Source organism: Ambystoma mexicanum, chromosome 10 (genome assembly GCF_040938575.1).
Source record: "Ambystoma mexicanum isolate Mex_15411 chromosome 10, UKY_AmexF1_1, whole genome shotgun sequence".
In the NCBI taxonomy this organism is placed as follows: domain Eukaryota; kingdom Metazoa; phylum Chordata; class Amphibia; order Caudata; family Ambystomatidae; genus Ambystoma; species Ambystoma mexicanum.
This window is the reverse complement of record NC_090932.1, coordinates 306,509,631-306,530,294: the sequence shown is the minus strand read 5'-3', so window position 1 is coordinate 306,530,294 and position 20,664 is coordinate 306,509,631. Positions and strand designations below refer to the sequence as shown.

At 42.8% G+C, this 20,664-nt stretch overlaps 1 non-coding gene across 1 annotated transcript; it reads left to right on the top strand.

The window, feature by feature from the left end:
• The first annotated feature begins 1,398 nt into the window (after positions 1 to 1,398).
• Positions 1,399 to 1,562, top strand: LOC138496209 (U1 spliceosomal RNA). Its single transcript, XR_011277748.1, has one exon. It is a non-coding gene; the product is annotated as a U1 spliceosomal RNA (small nuclear RNA).
• Positions 1,563 to 20,664: the final 19,102 nt, after the last annotated feature.

Below are 20,664 nucleotides of genomic sequence, written 5' to 3'. Positions count from 1 at the left end.
TAAAAGAAGGGTGATAGGAGCTGTCTGTCCAACTACAGACCCATTGCCCTTCTTGATGCCGACTCTAAAATCTTCGCTGGTCTTGTACTCAAGCGTATTCAGGAGTGGTCAGAGAGCCATACTTTTCTATCAATATTCCAGTTCGGGTTTGGGAAGAACGTGGGTACAGATTCAGGTGGCTTACTGCTAAAGGTATTGCAAGATAAGGCATGGAAGTCTAACAGCTTGCCAATTTATGTGGCCTCCATGGACCTCTCTATGCCCACCCCTCTATTGTCATTTTTTTATAATCTTCATGAGGGATCCAGGCTACAAGTACGCCTTAATAACGCTGGCGTTCTGTCTCATTCTATTGTAGTTTTGAACAGGTTACGACAGGGGTGCATCTTTGCGCCAACCATCTTTAAATCGTGTGTTGCGGATGCCGGTATAATCTTGCAAAAAGCTGCTTTTGTTTCTCCAGTGGTGGAAGGAGTCAAGGTGTGCTGGACAGCATACACAGATGACTTCATCCTGTATGATCACCCCCCCAAAGGTCTCCAGCTTCTCTTAATAGCATTTAGAGAGTATACTCTGCTTAACTCTCTTAACAGCAACACTAAAAAGACTGTCATTTTGCGTTTGTGGGGGAGGTCGAATGCCACGAAGTATTCATGGTTTTTAAATCATGAAAAGTTGGCAGTCAGATCGTCCATACGATATCTAGGTTTTCACATTTTTGGGGCTAAAAAAAATTACACTATAGACAATACTTGGATGGGAAAGTGCACAGTTAAAAAAGATAGATCAAAAGTATGGAAAATTCTCTTTCCTTCCCACTTTGCACTACTATAAATGTAAGGTAATCCCTAATTTTTGCTATGGCTTAGAGCACGGTTGTCCAACATGCGGCCCTGCAAACCATTTTATGTGGCCCGCAAGGCTCAGGAGCACAGACAAAGGATTAGGGTTAGATTTGTTGTGTAGCCAAAAAAAAAGAAAAATCGTGGACCAAGCAGATTTATTTATTTATGCAATGTTTGTCGGGTACCTGTATCTGAGAAACATTGCATAAATAAATAAATTAAACTGGTCGTGGCTGAGGACCGGGTCATGGCAAAGGACTATAACTGCTTCTGGTGACACCAGAGGCAGTTACAGTCCTCAGACATGACCCGGTTAATTTATTTATTTAAGAAATGTTTGTCGGATACGTGGACCCGTCAGATTTATTTATTTATTCAATGTTTGTCGGGTACAGGTATCCGACAAACATTGCATAAATAAATAAATAAATTCACCGGGTCGTGGGGGTTATGGCTTCCGGAAGGGGTGGGGCTGGGTCAGTGCCTGGCTTCTCACCCTCGCTTAGCGGGGCTTCCAGAATTGGCCCAACCCCTGCCCTCTTGCTTGCAGCTCATACTTACCTGGCAGGGGAGAATCTGTGATCAGAAAGGCAGATCTCCCAGGGTGAGGCTCATCCATTGCACATCGGATTTGCTCACCCCTGCGATGTCCCCAAACGCGGGATACTCAACTGCATTATTTCTGGTAGTGGGGGACTGCGTTCACACTTTCCCCTGATTTATTGGTGAAATAAAGAAAGTTACCTGGCGAGTCAGGTTGTTTGCACAAAGAGCCCCTGGTCTTGTAGCAGAATTTCTTTTGTTGCAGTCGAGGGCCAGCCCTGAGCAGCTCAGGCGTCCACAGCCCTGATGTATTGGTGAAAAAAAAAAAGTCATGTGTGTGAGACAGGTTGTTTGCAAACAATGCCCCATGTCTTGTAGCAGAATTTCTTTTGTTGCAGTCGAGAGGGCCAGCCCTGAGCAGCTCAGGGGTCCACAGCCCTGATGTATTGGTGAAAGAAGAAATCATGTATGTGAGTAGGATGGTTGCGCAGAGAGCCCTCGGTCTTGTAGCAGAATTTTGCTGCAGTCAAGAGGGCCAGCATTCACTGGAGGGGTGAAGTGCACAAGTGCCTAACCCCATACTGGTGCACCCCATGATATCAGGTGCCTCTGTTGTTCTTGAAGCCACCCTGCCCTGGCTCTGGTTTCGCGCCCAGGCCCACCAACTTTAAGAAGGCCCTGCCAGCTACCGGGTACGGGGGTGAAGGTACTGACTGCCAGCTGATGCTGCCGGCCCCATCCGAGCACAGATCGGGCACAGTCAGGCGTTGCCGTGTCCTGCTGGGGGGCACCCCACCTGAGACGCTCTTGTTAAGCAGGGTGACCTGTTGGCTCAGGAGGGCCATGGAACTGTCTGGGGCCGACAGGCCAGTGGGCACATGGCACAGGCCTGCTTGCATTCCGACTGAGCCTGCTGGCTTGCGGCCAGACTCAAATTTATGCAAATCTCGGGCTGAGCAGGGCCTGATGAAAGCTATACTATTCTTACAAACTAATCTGGGGAAAAATCTCCACACCACTAGGGCCCGCTTGAGCACCTCCCAAGTCCATCACACAACCACACACCAACTACATCTAGTTCTTATCCCTGTCGTGTCTAGGTCCTTCACAGTAAACCGAGCTGTAGATTACAGAAATTATCTCTCACAAGGATGGATTATTCTATAATTATAATTGTTTTTGTATAATGCGTTCAGTACCGAAGATGTTTTTAAACACGGAGCCAAGATTCGAACCTGTGTTGCTTTGTGTCATCGTCTTCTTTCCAATATGAGCGGGTTGCCAATGAGCTATACTACCGTGGATAACTAATCACTATTACAAACGAACTGTGCTACAATGTGCCTCGTCTGCTGGGCTCTGCCTGCTGGAGCTTCCCCCCACACGTGGGACAGGCAGCTCTGCAGATGCTCAGGGCTTCTGGGAGGGCTGGGGCTGGGTCAGGACCTGCCTTCTTACCCTGGGCACAACCAGCATGACAATGCGTTACATCTGTGACAGTAATGTCTTACACTGTGGACACATTGGTCATTAACATATGTTGTGTTGTAAAATGCTCTTTTCTGCTGTTGGTGACATGAATTTTTTATGTTCCCCTTTAGAACTGATTGTAAACTTATGGCTTTTAGGTCACTTTGTCTGCTGTAAAATTCACCATTTCCATCCCATATTTGAAAAATAATTTATTTGCTAAATAATTCTGGGGGGGGACCCCCCTAGATCCTTTTAGCTGCCTCGCTACGCTTGGTCGCCCCCACTATTTCAGAACAACATTAACACATACACACTGAAAGAAATCACAAGCAACTAACCTTTGGTCACTGCCCCTGACACCAAAAGCTATCTTTGGGACGGCATGGCTATCGCTGCCTGTGATGCTATTGTGTCAAAGGTCACACACTATCGCTTTTTAATATACTGCTTTGGGTGAGGTTGTTGACTTTTGGCTTGCCGGCACACTGGGTGACAAAAAGTTAATGCTTCGGCCCCACAGTGAAAAAGGTTGGACAAGCCTGGCTTAGAGCTTCTCCCCTTTTGGTGCACAGAGGAGCTCTACAAACATGAAGCACGTATCTTGGGGTTAGTGCTAAAATGCCTCGCCAAGTCTGTTCCACTGGCTGCTCAGCGCTCTGAGCTTGGTTTGCTATCTATGTAGAACGTAGTGGAGTCGCAACGGCTCTCCCTTTTTAGGAAAGTGGTTACTAGCCTGAAATCCACTTTGTATGCCATTATGGGGAATGACCTGCAGAATGGATTTTCTGACTCAACATACTTGAGCAGATTGAAAACCGAATGTCTTGCAATCTTAGACAAATTGGCAAAAGCCATACTTCGTAAAATTTCCGGATAAACATTGGCGTCAGGAATATATGCGTCTCAGGTTCAATCTGCTCCAGACAGGAGAAATCATTGATATAAGGCAAAGAAGTCGTGGCGAAACTTCATTGTGTAGGTTTTGCCACAAAGCTGACTGTATCGAAAAGTTAAAACACCTATTGATAGAGTGTGCTGCTTTGAGATCTGAATGCATAAGATGCTTCAGTAAATTTGTACCAAATACTGAATGTGTAGATCGAAATACAATATGGCGGGAAATGATGCACAGTCGAGGGGTCACCCTACAGATTGCTGTGGTACGGTACTTGGCAGACATGTGTAAATTGTGTGAATACAAGGGTGGTAGATGAGGATGTTCCTGGCTTCAGTCCTAAAAATAAGCGTTGTAATGTGATTGAACTATTTCTTTCATTGATTGTGAACATTTAGAGATTGTGTATGGACTTATTTAGGTATTTAGTGAATTTAAGTAAGCACAATTATGTAGATTTTCATGTTTGTATTTTCATACTTTCCTTTGTGATTTTTAATTCCGATTTTAAATAAAATATTGCAATGTATGCAATGTATGTATTAACAAATTTACTGTCTTTAAAAAAGAAATTGTAAAGGTTACTTGTAACCAAAAACAAATTATAATAAATAAATAGTAAACTCCCTTGACTTACTGCAAAAGCCCTACGTGGAAGGTTCCAAGGGCAACCCTTTTGAGTTGAACCATTTTGAACTGGCAGAACAATACCTATTGGTAAGACTACCTGAAACCAGCTGTGGTTTACATTTCCTTTTCTTTGAACCACTGTTTTCTTTAAGAAGACTTCCTATCACATTTTGTCAAAGAGTGAGGTGAAGCATAGATTTCGACACAGACAGATTTTGGTTTTGGACTTTCAGACATCGACGGCCCTTAGAAACATCAGTTGAGTGGATAATCCCTTTAGAGTTGGGGCCAGTTACGTATTCCAACAACCCCAAAACTTTATCAAATAAAGGTGTTGAAACTGTTACCTTTGAGTCTGTGTCTCTCTTGATATCATGCCTGTCTCACGGGTGGGAATTCATGCTAGTTTGCTGGCAGCCATACCCCACTTCTGAAGGCTTGGGACGAAAGAGTGAAATTCAGATGCAGTCCGAGAGTGACACTAGAGAGAGTCGGAGATGGAGATGGTGGTGAGAAGCAGCAATCCTGTAGGTCTGGCCCTCAATGCTGATGGAGCAATAGGTGGAATCCGTGAGAGGGGCTACTATGGAGCAAGACCCTGCGCATGGAGCTGGTGATGCCGGGAAGTGAGGTCCAAGAGAAATATCACCCACCAGAGTGTAAAAGGCAGCAGGGCGGAACAGCAGGGCATCCCTGGTACTGTTGGAGGTAACAGGTGAAACTGCCAAGGAATCAGAGGCCGGCAACAGTGCAATGGTAGCAGCCGAGGGGGTGAGCTGAACTGGAGCAACCCAGAGTCCTAGAAAAAGTACCCCCTGAACCACTGAATGTGCCATACGATCCAAATGTATGTGGAGATGGGAGTGAAGCATGCCATGGTGGACAGGGGCATATTCTGGAGCAAGGTGGCCACAGCAGCCACAATGCAACCCTTTGAGATCCTCAGCCTTCAGGGCTACCTGCGTTGTGGAGCCTCCCTTCTGACCTTTTTCACTCTGAAAGAAGTACTGTGGCATTATCTAAACCAAGAAAGAAGAGGCCTCATACATTAGCTTTGATATGAAGACCATGAGGGAAACAATTGAAAGGAGGATCCCAGTGGAAATGACCAATTATTGTGATACAACGTTGTGACAGGCTGGTTACGCTACACCACCTTCCTTAAGGAACATTTATGGTGAGCTGGTCCTGCGTAACTAATTCAATAACATGCCTTTATGGTCAGCTAATCCCACAGCTAATAAATGAACCACCCTTTGTGGCAATCTGGTCTTGCTGCCTATTCTTCTTGCACAACATTTGTGGTGGGCTGGTTTCGTAATCCCACAACTAATTCAATAAAGACAAGTGTAGCCATCAGGTCCCTTGCAGCCGCTGATCAGCCGTTGTGACAGGCTGATCCACACCTCATCTCTTAATAAGCTGGTTTGGCAGGTTGTATCCTCTGCCATTTTATAATTGATTTACTCATAAGTATTTTAGGTGGGCTGATACCATTTTCATTCCTTCCTTGTTGACTTTTGCAGTGGACTGAGCATGCTGTCATTATCACATTAACAGAAAGGCATTTTAGGAGGCAGACTAGTCCCTGCTGTCATGTCAACACTAATACATTCCCAAGTGTTTGGAGTGAACTGTTCCCATGGGCATCCCTGCTGCTGTTGTTATCATTAATGTGTTTGAAGAAGGCTATGACCTCCACTATGGCATAAATAATTCCTAAACATGTTCTGTGGTACAGTCCCTCTACAATTTCAGAATTAATATAGTCATACGGATTTCACGATTGCTGTCCCCGCCAATGCATAGCCCTTCATTTTGTTTCTCATTTCGGGCGGGCTGGTCCTGCCGTTATGCAATAGTTTGTCTGTGGTTTTGGAGGGATAGCCCCACCTCGGTTTCAGGATTAATTTAATTATGAACCTTTGAGACTGGTCATTAATACATTCATAATCATTGTTCTGTTACATTATGTCATGGTGACTCCCTAGAGGAAATGGGGCTTGCAACGCATACCGTAAAGGTTGCAGTCTAGGGGTTGTGTGCATATGCCACAAGATACAGTTAAAGCACATGTGGTAAATATGATCAATAAAAAGAGCCTTTGTATGTATGCATATAATACTTTTATTGAAGCCCTGAAACAACTAGTACATATATATTTAAATATTAACAAAAAGTCAAGATGTTGTACAAAAATCAAATTTTTTATTAAAAATTCAACAATAAAAAAAAATTAAAAAATAATAATAATAATAAAAAAAAAAAAAAATATATATATATATATATATATATATATATATATATATATATATATATATATATATATATGGAAAGAGAGGAGGAGAAGGCGAATCGCACTCCCGCAGGCACAAACATGAATGCCAGGTTCAAAAGGTTCGGAAAAAAACAAACAGACACAGTGTAAGAATTACTGATGTCTTTAATGTTTTCATAAGGTAAAAACAAAACGCATCGTGCAAAAAGCAAGTACACGATACATAGCAGCACATAGAAGACAGAACAACAACAGGACGCCTAGGGGCAGCAGCCTGCAAACAACGCGTTTCGCGCTATACTAAGCGCTTGATCACGTACGGGGGAGAAGGTTGGACAGTGTAAATACATTTTCAATAGTGGTCCTTCAACTATGTCAATGGCAATGGCTATTACCAGTTTCAAGGGGACAGGGGCGGCCATGTTGGAGGGGAGTGTGCATGTATGCTAAAACATAAAAGATTAGAGCACAGTGCTTTGCAAATGCTTTTATCCAGCAAGAAGGACCTCAAACATGTAAAAATACATATGAGGGGACTTGACAACATATCAATACAAAATGTATAAATTATTAGTGTGATAATCGCATAGCATAAAAGATGTAATAAGCCACACTCGAAGTATTAAAAGGTCTCCCATATAAATGCATAGTTAGTCCAGTGGCAAAGGTTATTCCCAACACTAAAAATAGACAATGCAATACAATAACAAATGAAACTAGTCAACCACAATTAGATGTAAAATCAGGTTAAAAGCAGTCGGACTGGACCTGAATGTTAAAAATTAGCAGCAGAATAATATAGCCGGCAAGATATTTTTTAGTGCAAACAGCAGAGATAGTAGCTAAAACATCAAATATCAATTATAAAGTGCAAAAGAGCAAGATAAAGCAGCAAGGCACCAATATGCCTATCCAGCCTCCAAATGGTGGATATAATAAAGTGCTGGTGCATCAATCTGATGAACTGTGCAAAAATTGCAAAAATTAGCAGCTGAGTCATCAAAGTGCAAGTGCAAAACTTGATGTCAAAATATCTAAAACTGGCAAGATATTTTTTGGTGCGAACAGCAGAGATAGTAGCTAAAACATCAAATATCAATTATAAAGTGCAAAAGAGCAAGATAAAGCAGCAAGGCACCAATACGCCTATCCAGCCTCCAATTGGTGGATATTATAAAGTGCTGGTGCATCCATCTGATGAACTGTGCAAAAATTGCAAAAATTAGCAGCTGAATCATCAAAGTGCAAATGCAAAACTTGATGTTAAAATATCTAAAACTGAAGGCACAAAGGTAGTATAACAGATCCAGAGCATACAGTAGACTAGAACAAAAATTTCGAAGCATTGAAGGATAATACAAAGTAATGTCAGAAAATGAAGGGAATGAACAATATAACTAAAACAAAGGACCACATGTAAATCCCCAAGATATGCAAGGCATAGTTGAGACAACACTCCCCCAGTTGCAAAATAATCAGCTAAAACAGACAGGTGAAACCAAATAATGAGCATAAGTGCAAAAACAGAAAAAGATCAGTCAATACCTGCGACTGAACCAACAGAAATAGAGCAGGAATACAAAAATACATAAGCAATAAACCTGAAAGACAAGATAACCCCAACCATGGAAAACATCGCATAAATGGCAAAGAATAAGAAACAATGAAAATACAAATTATGTATAGAAACAAAATTAGGTTCCCAGAAATGTATGCAATTCCTCATCAACATTGTGACCTCTGGGAAATTTTGTGTCAAGATCCAAAATGAATCTGGTTTCGAGTTGTCTCAGCCTCAAAGTACGATCACCACCCCTTGGATGAGGGGGTACATGTGCCACAGCGAAAAATGTTAGTAAGTTAGCATCATTGTTGTGTGCAGATTTAAAATGCTTGGCCATAGGATATGTCGGATCAGAGTTCTTGATGGCCCTCAAATGTTGAAGAATTCTGAGTTTGAGTTTACAAGTGGTACTGCCCACATACCAGCGCCCACAAGGGCACGAAAGCACATAAACAACAAAATTTGTATCACAGTTAATAGAATGACATATCATCTGCTGAACCTGTGTAATGGGATGCAGGAAGGATTTCTTAACAATAGCATGGGCACATGCTTTACATTTCATACATTTGGTGAATCCAGTATCAGAGGCTGGAAGCCAGGTGTTAGATCGCTGGATCTTGCCCATAGGAGGTAGAAAACTAGACACAAGTTTGTCCCTTAGAGAAGGAGCACGTTTGTAAGTCACAGTTGGACGCTTGCCCAAAATGGGTTTCAAGTCAGCATCAAGGGTAAGAACATGCCAATGTCTTGATACGATTTTGCGAATGTCATTGGACGAAGTGTCAAAAGTAATGATGAGTCTAGGATCATCATTTGAAGCAGTTTTGGAACCAGTATTGTAAATCAAAGTATCTCTAGACATGCCACGAGCTCGAAGATATGCCATTTCTATTGTTCGTTTTTGGTAACCTTGCTTCAAAAAGTCCATAGCTGCTTGTGCACAATAATGATCAAAACATGCGATGTTAGAGCAATTGCGACGATATCGAATAAATTCCCCATAAGGGATTGATTTTTTGCAAGGTGTCGGATGACAGCTATTGGCATGAAGTGGCAAGCCAGTGTTGCTGGATTTCTTGTGTAATGCCGTACTGATACCTGAGTCATCCATCATGACAGTTACATCCAGATAAACAATTTTGGAACGGCTGTGGCATTCAGTAAAACTGAGATTGACCTGGTTATTATTAATGCTTTTAACAAATGAGAGCCAGTCAGTTTCGGTGCCCTTCCAAATGACAAAAACATCGTCAATAAACCGCCACCAAGAGATAATCTGTGTCGGAAAGAAGGATAGTAATAGGTCAGAAAGGAAAGTAGCCTCCCACCACCCCATTGTGAGATTAGCATAGGATGGTGCGAAGGTACTGCCCATCGCAGTCCCCCTTACTTGCCGATAAAAATGGCCTTCAAAAAGAAAAACATTGTTGTGTAAACAGAATGAAAGCATGTCCAAAATCATAGTGCTATGTCCAAGGTGATTTAAAGAACGAGTGTCCAAGAAGTATTTACATGCAGATATACCAACAGTGTGGCTGATAGATGTGTACAGCGAAACTACATCTAAGGTGGCTAAAAGTAAGCCTTCCTCCCAAGGTATATTAGTAACGTGTTGCAAAAAATCCTTAGTATCCCTCAGGTAGGAAGGTAATCCCGTGACAAATAGGATCAGTGTTTCATCAATGAATTGGGCTAGATGTTCCAATAATGAGCCGCAAAGAGTCACAATAGGTCTACCTGGGGGATTAATAAGCGATTTGTGCGTTTTAGGGAGGAAATAGATGGTAGGAATGGTGTAGCATGTAGGGGTGAGAAAATTAACCAAATCATCTTCAAGTAGACCTTCATTCATCCACCTGGTACAAAGGGCAATCAATTCTGTCCTGATTTCTTCTGAGGGATCTTTCAACAATTTAGTATAGCATTGGCGGTCATGTAATTGTCGGTTGGCTTCAATGACATATTTGGTTCTATCCTGAATGACCACATTTGAGCCCTTGTCGGCTGGCTTGATGACAATATTGGATAGCCGCTGGAGTTCATTCAGGGCCTGGCGTTGAACAATAGTGAGATTGTGTTTACTAGTACCAGCCTTGTGACGGAGTTTTCTGAAATCCTCGATGCATAAATCATGGAAAGCCTCAATACATCCGCCCACAGAAAATTGAGGATTGAATCTGGATTTACTTTTTAGCTTGGTACGTATATCCCAATTGGGATTGATGTCGAAATCAGAAAAATCAATGTTAGATGGATCAAATTGATCATCATCAAGACAAGCCAAATCAATAAGAGAAGGAATGTCTGAAATTAAAAGATCAGTGCCACCCGTACGAGGTATTGGACGTTTCATAGGGGTATCCAAGTTGGCAAAGAATTTTTTTAGCTTGATTTTGCGTAAAAACTTATCAAAGTCTATGCGTATTTGGGCGTAATCATAGTTAGCAGTGGGACAAAAATTAAGACCCAATGATAATAACGAGGTCTGAGATTTTGTGAGAACATGAGACGACAAGTTGGTAATTTGATGAATCTTCATATTATCTATGGTTGGTTTCTGGCCCCAGAGCGTGTTGCTCTGCCCTGTAGCTGCGCCTTTTGACCGGTTCCCACGTCGGCCTCGGCGAATAACTTTTTTGCCTGCGATTTTTGTCCTCTTCCTCGTCCTTTAGACTTGCCTCGACCTCTACCTCTTTTTAGATTTTTCCCATCTTGACATAAAAGTCTCATTTCATCTAGAAAATTCATTTTGAGAATAGGTTCATCAGTCTCAGATGCAGAGATATCTGATTCAGAGGTGGTCGCGGCCAGGTCCACTGATGGAACAGACATCGACTGTATAGCGTTGGTTTTACGAAGAGAATCAAAACGTTTAGCAAAAGTAAAAACACGGCCCATCTCATAGTCTGTTTTATCTCGTAGAAATTTCCTATGTTTGCGCTGTTTGATTTCATCTTCATATGCGATTAAACCTTCATCAATTTTTTTGCGTAAAGATTTGCCTTCCTCTGTTATATGGACTTTGGTAAGATCGAGCTCTACAATATCCAATTCTTTCAGTGCTTGTTCACGATCCAATTTGGCATACTTTACTAAGATTATCAAAAACTTGCCAGAGCAACCTTTGCTTGCTTCACCCCATTCCTCAAGCATTAATGGATTTTGGTCCTCAAAGGACGGAGTAGTCATAATGCGTAGGCCTCGTGGTATTCTCTCAACATCTAAATAATTCTGAAGAGTGTGCTCTTCCCACCATTTAGAAATTTCTCTTCGTCGGAGTGTCTCATATTCTCTAAGCAGGAGCACTTCCTTGCTGGCATTACTGCTGGTTTTTCTGTTTATCCCACTGGCTGATGGTATGGGGATAGATTCCTGCTCTTCACAGAATAGATCCTTGGCTTGAAGTAGCCGGGCTGCTACCCAGGCGTCCTGTGTGCTCGTCATACTATGGCTGCAAATATCATAAATGTATTCAAAAATAACTCGTATCCAAACACGAACCCAAAAAAAAGGGGGGCGGAGTACCGTCTATTAGTGATAAGAAACGGTAACAAAAAAAGACCTAATAACTGGAGTGAGCAAGGAGCCGACTTTCATGAATGTGTAAACAGCAACGGGGAAATGAAAACAAACTGAAAACACACGCTTACCTTGCAGCGATCTCCTGTGCGTCCTCCGGCGCACATGAAAGCGCCAGCCGGCAAGGTGGTCTCAGCTGTAGTTTTCCCGTTTGTGTATTGGCTCCCAGTCTTGACGGCAGTATCATCTGCCTCCAGTGGCAGCAATCCTCTTCAGAACACGAAGCATGAAAGCAGGATGCGCACAATATAACGGCCCTGGTGCTGATTCAAACACGGAACGCTCCGTGTTGGACAAAATGGAAAGAGAGGAGGAGAAGGCGAATCGCACTCCCGCAGGCACAAACATGAATGCCAGGTTCAAAAGGTTCGGAAAAAAACAAACAGACACAGTGTAAGAATTACTGATGTCTTTAATGTTTTCATAAGGTAAAAACAAAACGCATCGTGCAAAAAGCAAGTACACGATACATAGCAGCACATAGAAGACAGAACAACAACAGGACGCCTAGGGGCAGCAGCCTGCAAACAACGCGTTTCGCGCTATACTAAGCGCTTGATCACGTACGGGGGAGAAGGTTGGACAGTGTAAATACATTTTCAATAGTGGTCCTTCAACTATGTCAATGGCAATGGCTATTACCAGTTTCAAGGGGACAGGGGCGGCCATGTTGGAGGGGAGTGTGCATGTATATATATATTACATTAATTGGTACAGCACAGGTTCCCCCTGGAATGTACATGTCTGGTTCCTGTTTACAGCACCTGTCTGAGACCGTACTCTGATGAAAACAGCCCTGGATTAACAAAGCGGAATGGGATCAGTAGTACATACATAATTACATTAATTGGTACAGCACAGGTTCCCCCTGGGATGTACATGACTGGTTCCTGTTTACAGCACCTGTCTGAGACCGTACTTTGATGAAAACAGCCCTGGATTAACAAAGGGGAATGGGATCAGTAGTACATACATATTTACATTAATTGGTACAGCACAGGTTCCCCTGGGATGTACATGACTGGTTCCTGTTTCCAGCACCTGCCTGAGACCGTACCTTGATGAAAACAGCCCTGGATTAACAAAGGGAAATGGGATCAGATGTTGCCAGGAGCCAATAGACACAGTACCTCCTGCCTGGAAGAACTGCCCTAGCAGTGCCCTTAGACTGATTCTGTGTGCTGCCCCCATGGCACTCACCCCTAATAGCAGCTGCTAAACATCTGGGGACCTTGCCAGCATCCTGCGTGGTTCCTGGTGCCACACCTCCACTCTAGCAGGTGCTGGGGTAACAAGAGTGGAAGCACCACAATCCTGCTATTATTGACACAGCCCCACCCATGGTCCTGCAGGGGGCGTCCAATGCGTTTACTTTCGGCAGAGCCTGCACCTCCTCTATTGCTGCATGCTCCTGTTCTGCTGACTGTCCTGGTCAGGGCCGCATAAACACCAATCCACTGCGGGCCGCATACACACCAATCCACTGCCAAGAGTCAAATTTCCCTGCTCTGTTTTCCAACCCCATAGAAAAAAGTTCATTTTAGTAATTCCATGTTCCTAACTTACACGGTTATTGATTATGTAAACTTTGGCAAACACTTCATTTGTTATTTTTCTTTTTGTGTCTCGAGTTGCACATTTTCGTTTGCTTGTGAGGTTTCGTATACAACAAAGGAGACTACCCACACCAATATCCGTGTAATCATTAATTCACCTGGGATTGACTACGCTTTGACAAACAAGATTTAAGGTGAGTCATATTTGCTATTTACTCTGCTATGGGTAAAATGTTTTCTTTAAAATCACCAACTCTTAAAATAGTTGATGAGCAGAGAAAAGATTGGATCATTCCTTATTCTCTTTTTTTCCTCTGCTGTTTTCTCAAATTAGATATCTTGTATAGGTTGGAGTGAACCATACTTTCAGAAAAGAAATATGATTTGGTTTCCAATTCCTTCAAGCAAATTGGACTTGGCAAATTATTCTCACTTGGCTCAGTGTAGGGGGGCCTGGAAGTGTGATCTTTCTAATAGGTGGTGGCCAATGTATTTACGATAAACAATAATAAGATTTACATTTTCTTGTGTCTGCACATTTCTAAGAATGTTTATATATAATTAATTTAATTTCCATACACAGGGCTAGAATTATGACATTGGTCCTGATGAAGGCATTGCATTCAGTATGAGACATGCCGAAACGCATATGCTATATCGCGACCAGATAAGACTCAATCAGACTAGGCCAGATCCTCATCAATTATACATTAGGTATTTTTGTATGTATGTCATTTATGAGTTTCTTTACATCGTGTACGTTTTTATGGTTATTGGATGTGTTAATTACATTCAAATAACACTTTTTGTATTCTAAAAGAGATCTGTAATTTTTTTCAATATACATTTTCTAATTTATATATGCTGTACTTTTTTAATTTGATGAACATATGTTACTTATTTGTCAAGCATTATTGGTTGAAACAAAATAATGGAGAACATTTTAATATGGGCGATTCTTTAAATTGATCAAATAATCTTATTTGGATTTTTTGTCTGTTAACAGATCAAAGCATACACTTTGTTTCTTAGTGTATTTTCAGATGTTTCCACTTCTAGCCCTAACAATAAATACATAATCATTTGCAGTGGTTTAGCCCCACTGCCATGTCCTTCGTTACATGTATACATTTGATATGTTAAAATGAACACACCCAATATCATTTGAGGCAGGCTGGTGTACGTGAAGTTGCGTGCAGTGCCCTCAGCACTGGTACCCAGACATTTGTTTGCTAGAGGAAAGGAAATGATGAAGAGGGAGATAACAGGGTGGAAAAGTGGGAAATAGGTGCTACAAACAAACAGAGGGGGGGATGTTGTGGGGAATAATGTTTTGTGATAACATGGGTGCATGTCAAGTCTTTTTAGGAGGACCATAGTTCTGAAAAAGAGATGAGGAGTACATGTCCTAAAGTAGTGTGGTAATTGGCTTATGTTTCCAAGGTAGATTTGGAGAATTGTAAGTTAGTACAACACACTATTTGGGTTGCACGAAGGTCTCGAGGGCGTGCTTGGGAAATTCTGGAAGTTTGCCCAGGCATCGCTATACGTTGTCATCCAGGTCAAACTCCAGGATGTTAATTCTGACACTGTCTGAACAGTGTGTGTAGAGGTGAAGGTTGTTGGTAGCAGAAGATTAGGGATTTGAGTGGTCAAACTAATAGGGTAACATTGAAAAAGCCTGGCAAATTGATGTCAGAAAGGTTTGTTAATAAGGATGAGTTCCATGGCATGCAAGACTTTAGATGCAAAAAAGTGCACATCAAATGCCAAATAAAAAGGCCAACCTATGCCACTAAGTGAACAAGTGCACACTGGAGCTATTCCAAGAGGGATTATCTGTTCACGCTCTAAAGGAATGCTGTCTTTTCTGACTGTTGTGCTACTCCTCCTCATGTGGGAGATGGAGAAAACCTGGAGCTGCTTCAGCCCATTGAATGCAAACAGCGACTGCCTGAGCTGTCCCAGCACACCATTTTAAATGGAACATAACGAAACCCTGCGCACATTTTTTTGTTTGGACTATTAGGTGTCATGATACGCCAAAACGATTGCCTTACAGTGCAGATAGGGAGGAATGGCATATGAGGAGCGACACCCAGCCGGTAGGTGTTGTTTGGTTGTATGAAGAAATAGGGTCCACAAAGATCATGGTTTCTTTTTGATTTTATTCAATTGAATTCTTCAAATGATAGAGTAACAAGTGGTGCCGACACATGCTCTTGAGTTTAGCCAAGGTGGTTGCCTCTCAATTTCAGTGCGTCTCAGCCATCGGATCGTGCTACATTAGCCATCGGATCGTGCTACAATGTAGATGCTCATGCACTATGCATAGATGAAGAAAAACTCACGCCTCACACCCACCAGCCTTGAAAAAGACCTGTAAGGTCGAAACACGTGTCGGCACCACTTGTTACTCTATCATCTGAAGAATTCAATTGAATAAAATCAAAAAGAAACCATGATCTTTGTGGACCCTATTTCTTCACTCACCTGAGCTGTAAACAAAGGAAGAAAACCTATGTATACAAATTAGAACACGCGCCAAAAGAGTAGAAACTAAAACCAGTTTTTCACGACACATAAAACAGGCACCACGAGCAAGTGCCTTTTTAAGTTTCTACCTACTGGCTGCTAGTGCACCAAAAAACTTGAGTCTGAAGGCGCGGCAACCCACGGTTCCAGGTGCTCAAAACAAGTTGTTTGGTTATATGCCCACCCACAGTCAGAACACCAAAAACACCTGCAATGTGACGTAAAAACATGGAAGAAAATGTGACATGGAATGGCAGCCCTTTCATTCAAGGCGCTGCGTGGTTAAAAACACTGGCTCCTTGAATGAAAGGGCTGCCTGCTTCTTGATAACTCTGTACTCCGAAACAGGAGGAGCGCTGGAGGGCCCAGTTTCTTCTTTTGTTTCCGAGTAGAGCCATCACGCATCATGAAGCCTTGTTTAAAAGGCTTCATGCTGCATTATTACGACCCAGGCGGTAAGTTACCGCCTGGGCCGTGACTTTACCACCATGGCGTAAACTACGTTTACGCCATGGTGGTTGGCGGACTTACCGCCCCATTCCGACCTTGGCGGGGCGGTAAGTCCCCAATCCCCATGTACCCTTCCCCATTCCCATTTTTGCCCCCTAGGGCATAATGGGAGTGGGGAAGGCGTTAATTACGCCACCGTAAATTACGGTGGCGTAATTAACTCCATGGTCCCTTAGCGCCATGGATTTTAACACCTGCTAAAAGCAGGTGTTAAATCCGCCATGGCGCTAAGGGACCTCGTACTCAGGCGGTAAGGGTCGGCGCTGTTTACGCTGCCGTAAACCCCTTACCGCCTGGGTCGTAATGACCCTTTACTCGAAACCAAAGGAGAGACTGGGCCCTCCAGCCCTCGTCCTGTTTCAGAGTTAATAGTCATCTGGCAGCTGTGTAACCGAAGCCACAGTTACACTGGCTGCCTGCAGATGTCAGTACTTCCGAAGTGCTGACACCTGCAGGCAGTCCGTGTAACTGCGCAGCGCTATGGCTTCACCCTGCCGAGCGTGTCCTGTCCTCCTGGCTGGGGCTAGGTGGGGTGGGTCACGTCAAGGTCCCAGCTTGCGAGTCCTTTCTGGAGACTGCTGGGCTTGGCCCGGCTGGCCCGGGCCCACTTAAAGCCCTTCGAGGGTCTGTTGAGTGGCAAATGTGTAACGAAATCATTAACGTTTATTTCATCTCTTTAAACTAAACGCGAGTGTCCTACGGCGGCATACGACCCAAGAGATTGCTGTAGTCAATAAACTGACACATATCTGCCTCTAGCTATAGAACAGTGAGGACACATCACCTACTTACACCCACGTACCTGGGTCCTGTGAATGAAACCTATTGCCTGTGGTGACTATAGCATACCAGAACGTTCCTGTCGCCATAAACCTATTAGCCGATTTACCAAAGAACAGGGATCTGCCGTTACACCTGGTTTATCATTTGAGGGTCCCTGCCTCTCAGAAGAAGAGTCTGAACCCATCAAGCAATCATCAAGTAAGAGCAGGACTGGACTGGGAACTAAAAAAAGCCCTGGAAATAATTACTGGGGATTAAAAGAGGCCCTGGATTTAATGTTCACAGTGGCCCTGTATGACACATTAAGAGGCCTTAGAAATAATGTTCACAGTGGCCCCATATGACACATTTTCAGCAAGCCCAATGCTTTTCCTATGGGAACATTTGGAAATACCACACAAAAGAGGCCCAGGGTGCAGAGGCCCACCGGGAAATCTCCAGAGTTCCCTGTGGGCCAGTCCACCCCAGGGACCGCAATCAGCTGACGCATGGTTGTTTACACTCACAGCCAGAGGCGTGCTAGGGCTTGAGCACCCAGAATCTGTAAATGCCCGCTCAGCAGCACGGTGTGGGCAATTACATATGTAATGTCACTGTGGTGGCTCCAGCTACCTTCGCTTCAGGTCCGACTTGTTGGACAATCCTGGCGACGCCTTGTAACGGAATGCACAACATGCCTGGGCGCCTCTGAATTGTAAAGCCGCACGATGCCTCTTTTGTGACTCAGAGTGTGGGCACGGATCTTTCCAAGAACACCATTTCACAACAGACGAGTTTACTTCAACGGTCCTCCATTAAATCAAAAACAGCCGAATTTGAGAACATTTGCCTAACGGTTTAACGTAATTTTATTGGAATCTTTTAAGAAATAGTACAGACTGTTTTATTGTTTTTATACTCGTGTGTTAGTGACTGTAAATTGGAACTTGTTAAATTGTGATATTTTTGAAGGGCCGTGTGAGAGGTTTATGAATTAAACCACAACAAACGTTCAGCCTCAAAATAATAAAATCAGTAGAACTCAAACACTGCATTAAAGAAGTCAGTGGGTGGCAATATAGAAACACAAAATCTGCACGACCACAGCAATGAAAGTATGAAACCATCACTTGTTCCAACCAATCTGGAAATAGAGGTGCATTGTTGCCATTTCCACCACAAACTGCAAGGTCCTTGTGAGCAGAGAGGGGAAAAATAAGAGGACAGCAAAAGAAGATGGCAGTGTTGAAAGGGAAAGCATCTATAAGGTGGGCCAGACGCTTCCTATAGACTTCATTTCTGCTCATCTGCAGGATGCGTGCATCTTTAAGTGCTCTGAAAATGTTCTGGATGCAATGCCCACGAGCACAAAGTGAAAAACAGAAACTTTCAGACTCACAAATGCAGTGCTCAAAATGTCTTACTTTGGTAACTACTTACCAAAATGGCGTTATTTCAATTTAGTTCCAATTTTTTGGTTGCTACATTGCTTTGCTGGAAGATTTGTTCATTTTTTACAGATGCCTTAGAAATAATATTGCTTGGGGCTTCGGGCTTGGGGCCGAAAGCCATAAATTGGAGAAGAGTCATTATCGCAAGTGATAATGACCCCTCCCAGGGTCTATAAGACTATTAGCACACGATGGTAGTAGCAATACATGTTTTTGAGGTAATGTTAAAGAATAAGTAAAATACATTGATAAAGAGAGTTAGTAAAGTTAACGTGGTTTTATTTTGTAGAATTTAAATAACATGGCTATCTTCATAGGTTAAGCATTTTAATTGCAACTTGGTTGAACTGGAAGATTTTTTATCAGTGCATGCATTTGGTGTCGTGTAAAAGTAAACTGTTTCTCTATAAGGAAGTGAAAGCCTTTTCCAATGTTTTAGCTTTCTCTGTCGTGTGTTAAATGTCATATTGCAGCAAAAGACAAGGGGCCTCATTACACGGTAGGCGGAGGACCAAGGTGCTATTAGCACCTTGGTCCATGCCGGTAAAATACCGGCACCGCCTTGGTGGAAAGAGGAATTACCGCCCTATTCCAAGGTTGGCGGGCGGTAATTCCCACTTCCCCCATTGCCCTTCCCCATTCCCATTTTTGCCCCATAGGGCTCTATGGCAATGGGGAAGGCGCTAATTACGATGCTGCAAATTGCGTTAAAGTACCTACCCACAAAGGGACCTCGTAGTAAGGCGGTAAGGGTTAATGGTCACCGGTACCATTACCGGTGACCGTTAACCCTTACCGCCTTCCGTGTAATGAGGCCCAAGGTCTTCCCAGAGACCAAGTGTTGAAAATAATCTTGCAGGGAAATCCCACTGTTTACCTATCTGCTTCTGAAGACCGAATATTCAGAATGCAGTCAATACCAGTAGTTATTGACTGCATTCCAAGCATTCTGGTTGGCTGAGAGGAGGTCAATAACAATCTCAATGTGCCAATTGATTATCAATGCCATTCTGGGTATGAATATGATGGTAATACTACATTTTTACAAGTGGAATCTTGTGGCATGAAACTACGTTCTTTTTTATGCTGTTCGATTATTTTTGCAGTTCTGTTTGACAGGACAGAAGAAGCAAATGGGTTTTGTATAATTTGTAATTTGAATACAAAATTGACATATATTATATATATAGTTTCTAATTGCTCCTTCTCATGATTAATTGCAGCTACTTCCCTGATGAAGGATGTACACATCCCAAAAGCATTGGATTTACATTACTGCCTGTACCCACCATTAAAAAAAAGTTTGATGCTGTGATGGTCTGATTACATCTTGTGAAGATTGTTGATCAATAGATGTATTTTTCAATATACGCATAAGTATATGCATAGGGCCGGGAGGATAGCTCAGGGGCAACACGTTTGTCTTGGAAGCAAGACAATGCATAGCAAAACAGGTTTGAATCCCGCTCTCGTGCTTAGAAAGTGGTCTCCGGTATTAAGCGCGTTCTAAAAGAACAATTATAATATTATAATAAAAGAATAGTGACATTTTCACATGGGTTCACTCAGCTTCTGACAAGCTACTGCCAGCATTATAAATCACTGCCATAAATAATTGTCATGACTTGATGTCATGATGTATACTATGTCATGCTTTATATGGCATTCCCAATAAACTCCTGGTTTCATATTCGCATTAAGCTTGACATTGCCCTTAAGCTCCCAATATGACCTTGCCAGTAAGCACCCAGGTTGACTTTCCCATTAAGCTTCAAATTTGACATTCCCATTAAGCTCCTGCTTTATAAAGTTCCTGTGTACTGTACTGGTAAATCCACCTGAGACCTTAATATCACGGGGAGCAGGCTGGGTTTGGAGAAATCCTATGTGAAAAGCCTAAAATGAAAAGATGTTGGTCATTCCTGGATCCACAATGGCGGACCTTCAGTTTCACAGGTCTGTTGCATTTTCGGAGGCTTTTGACTTTCGCCCTCACGGACAGAACTGCATGAAACCTTAAAAAAAGAATATACACCTCAC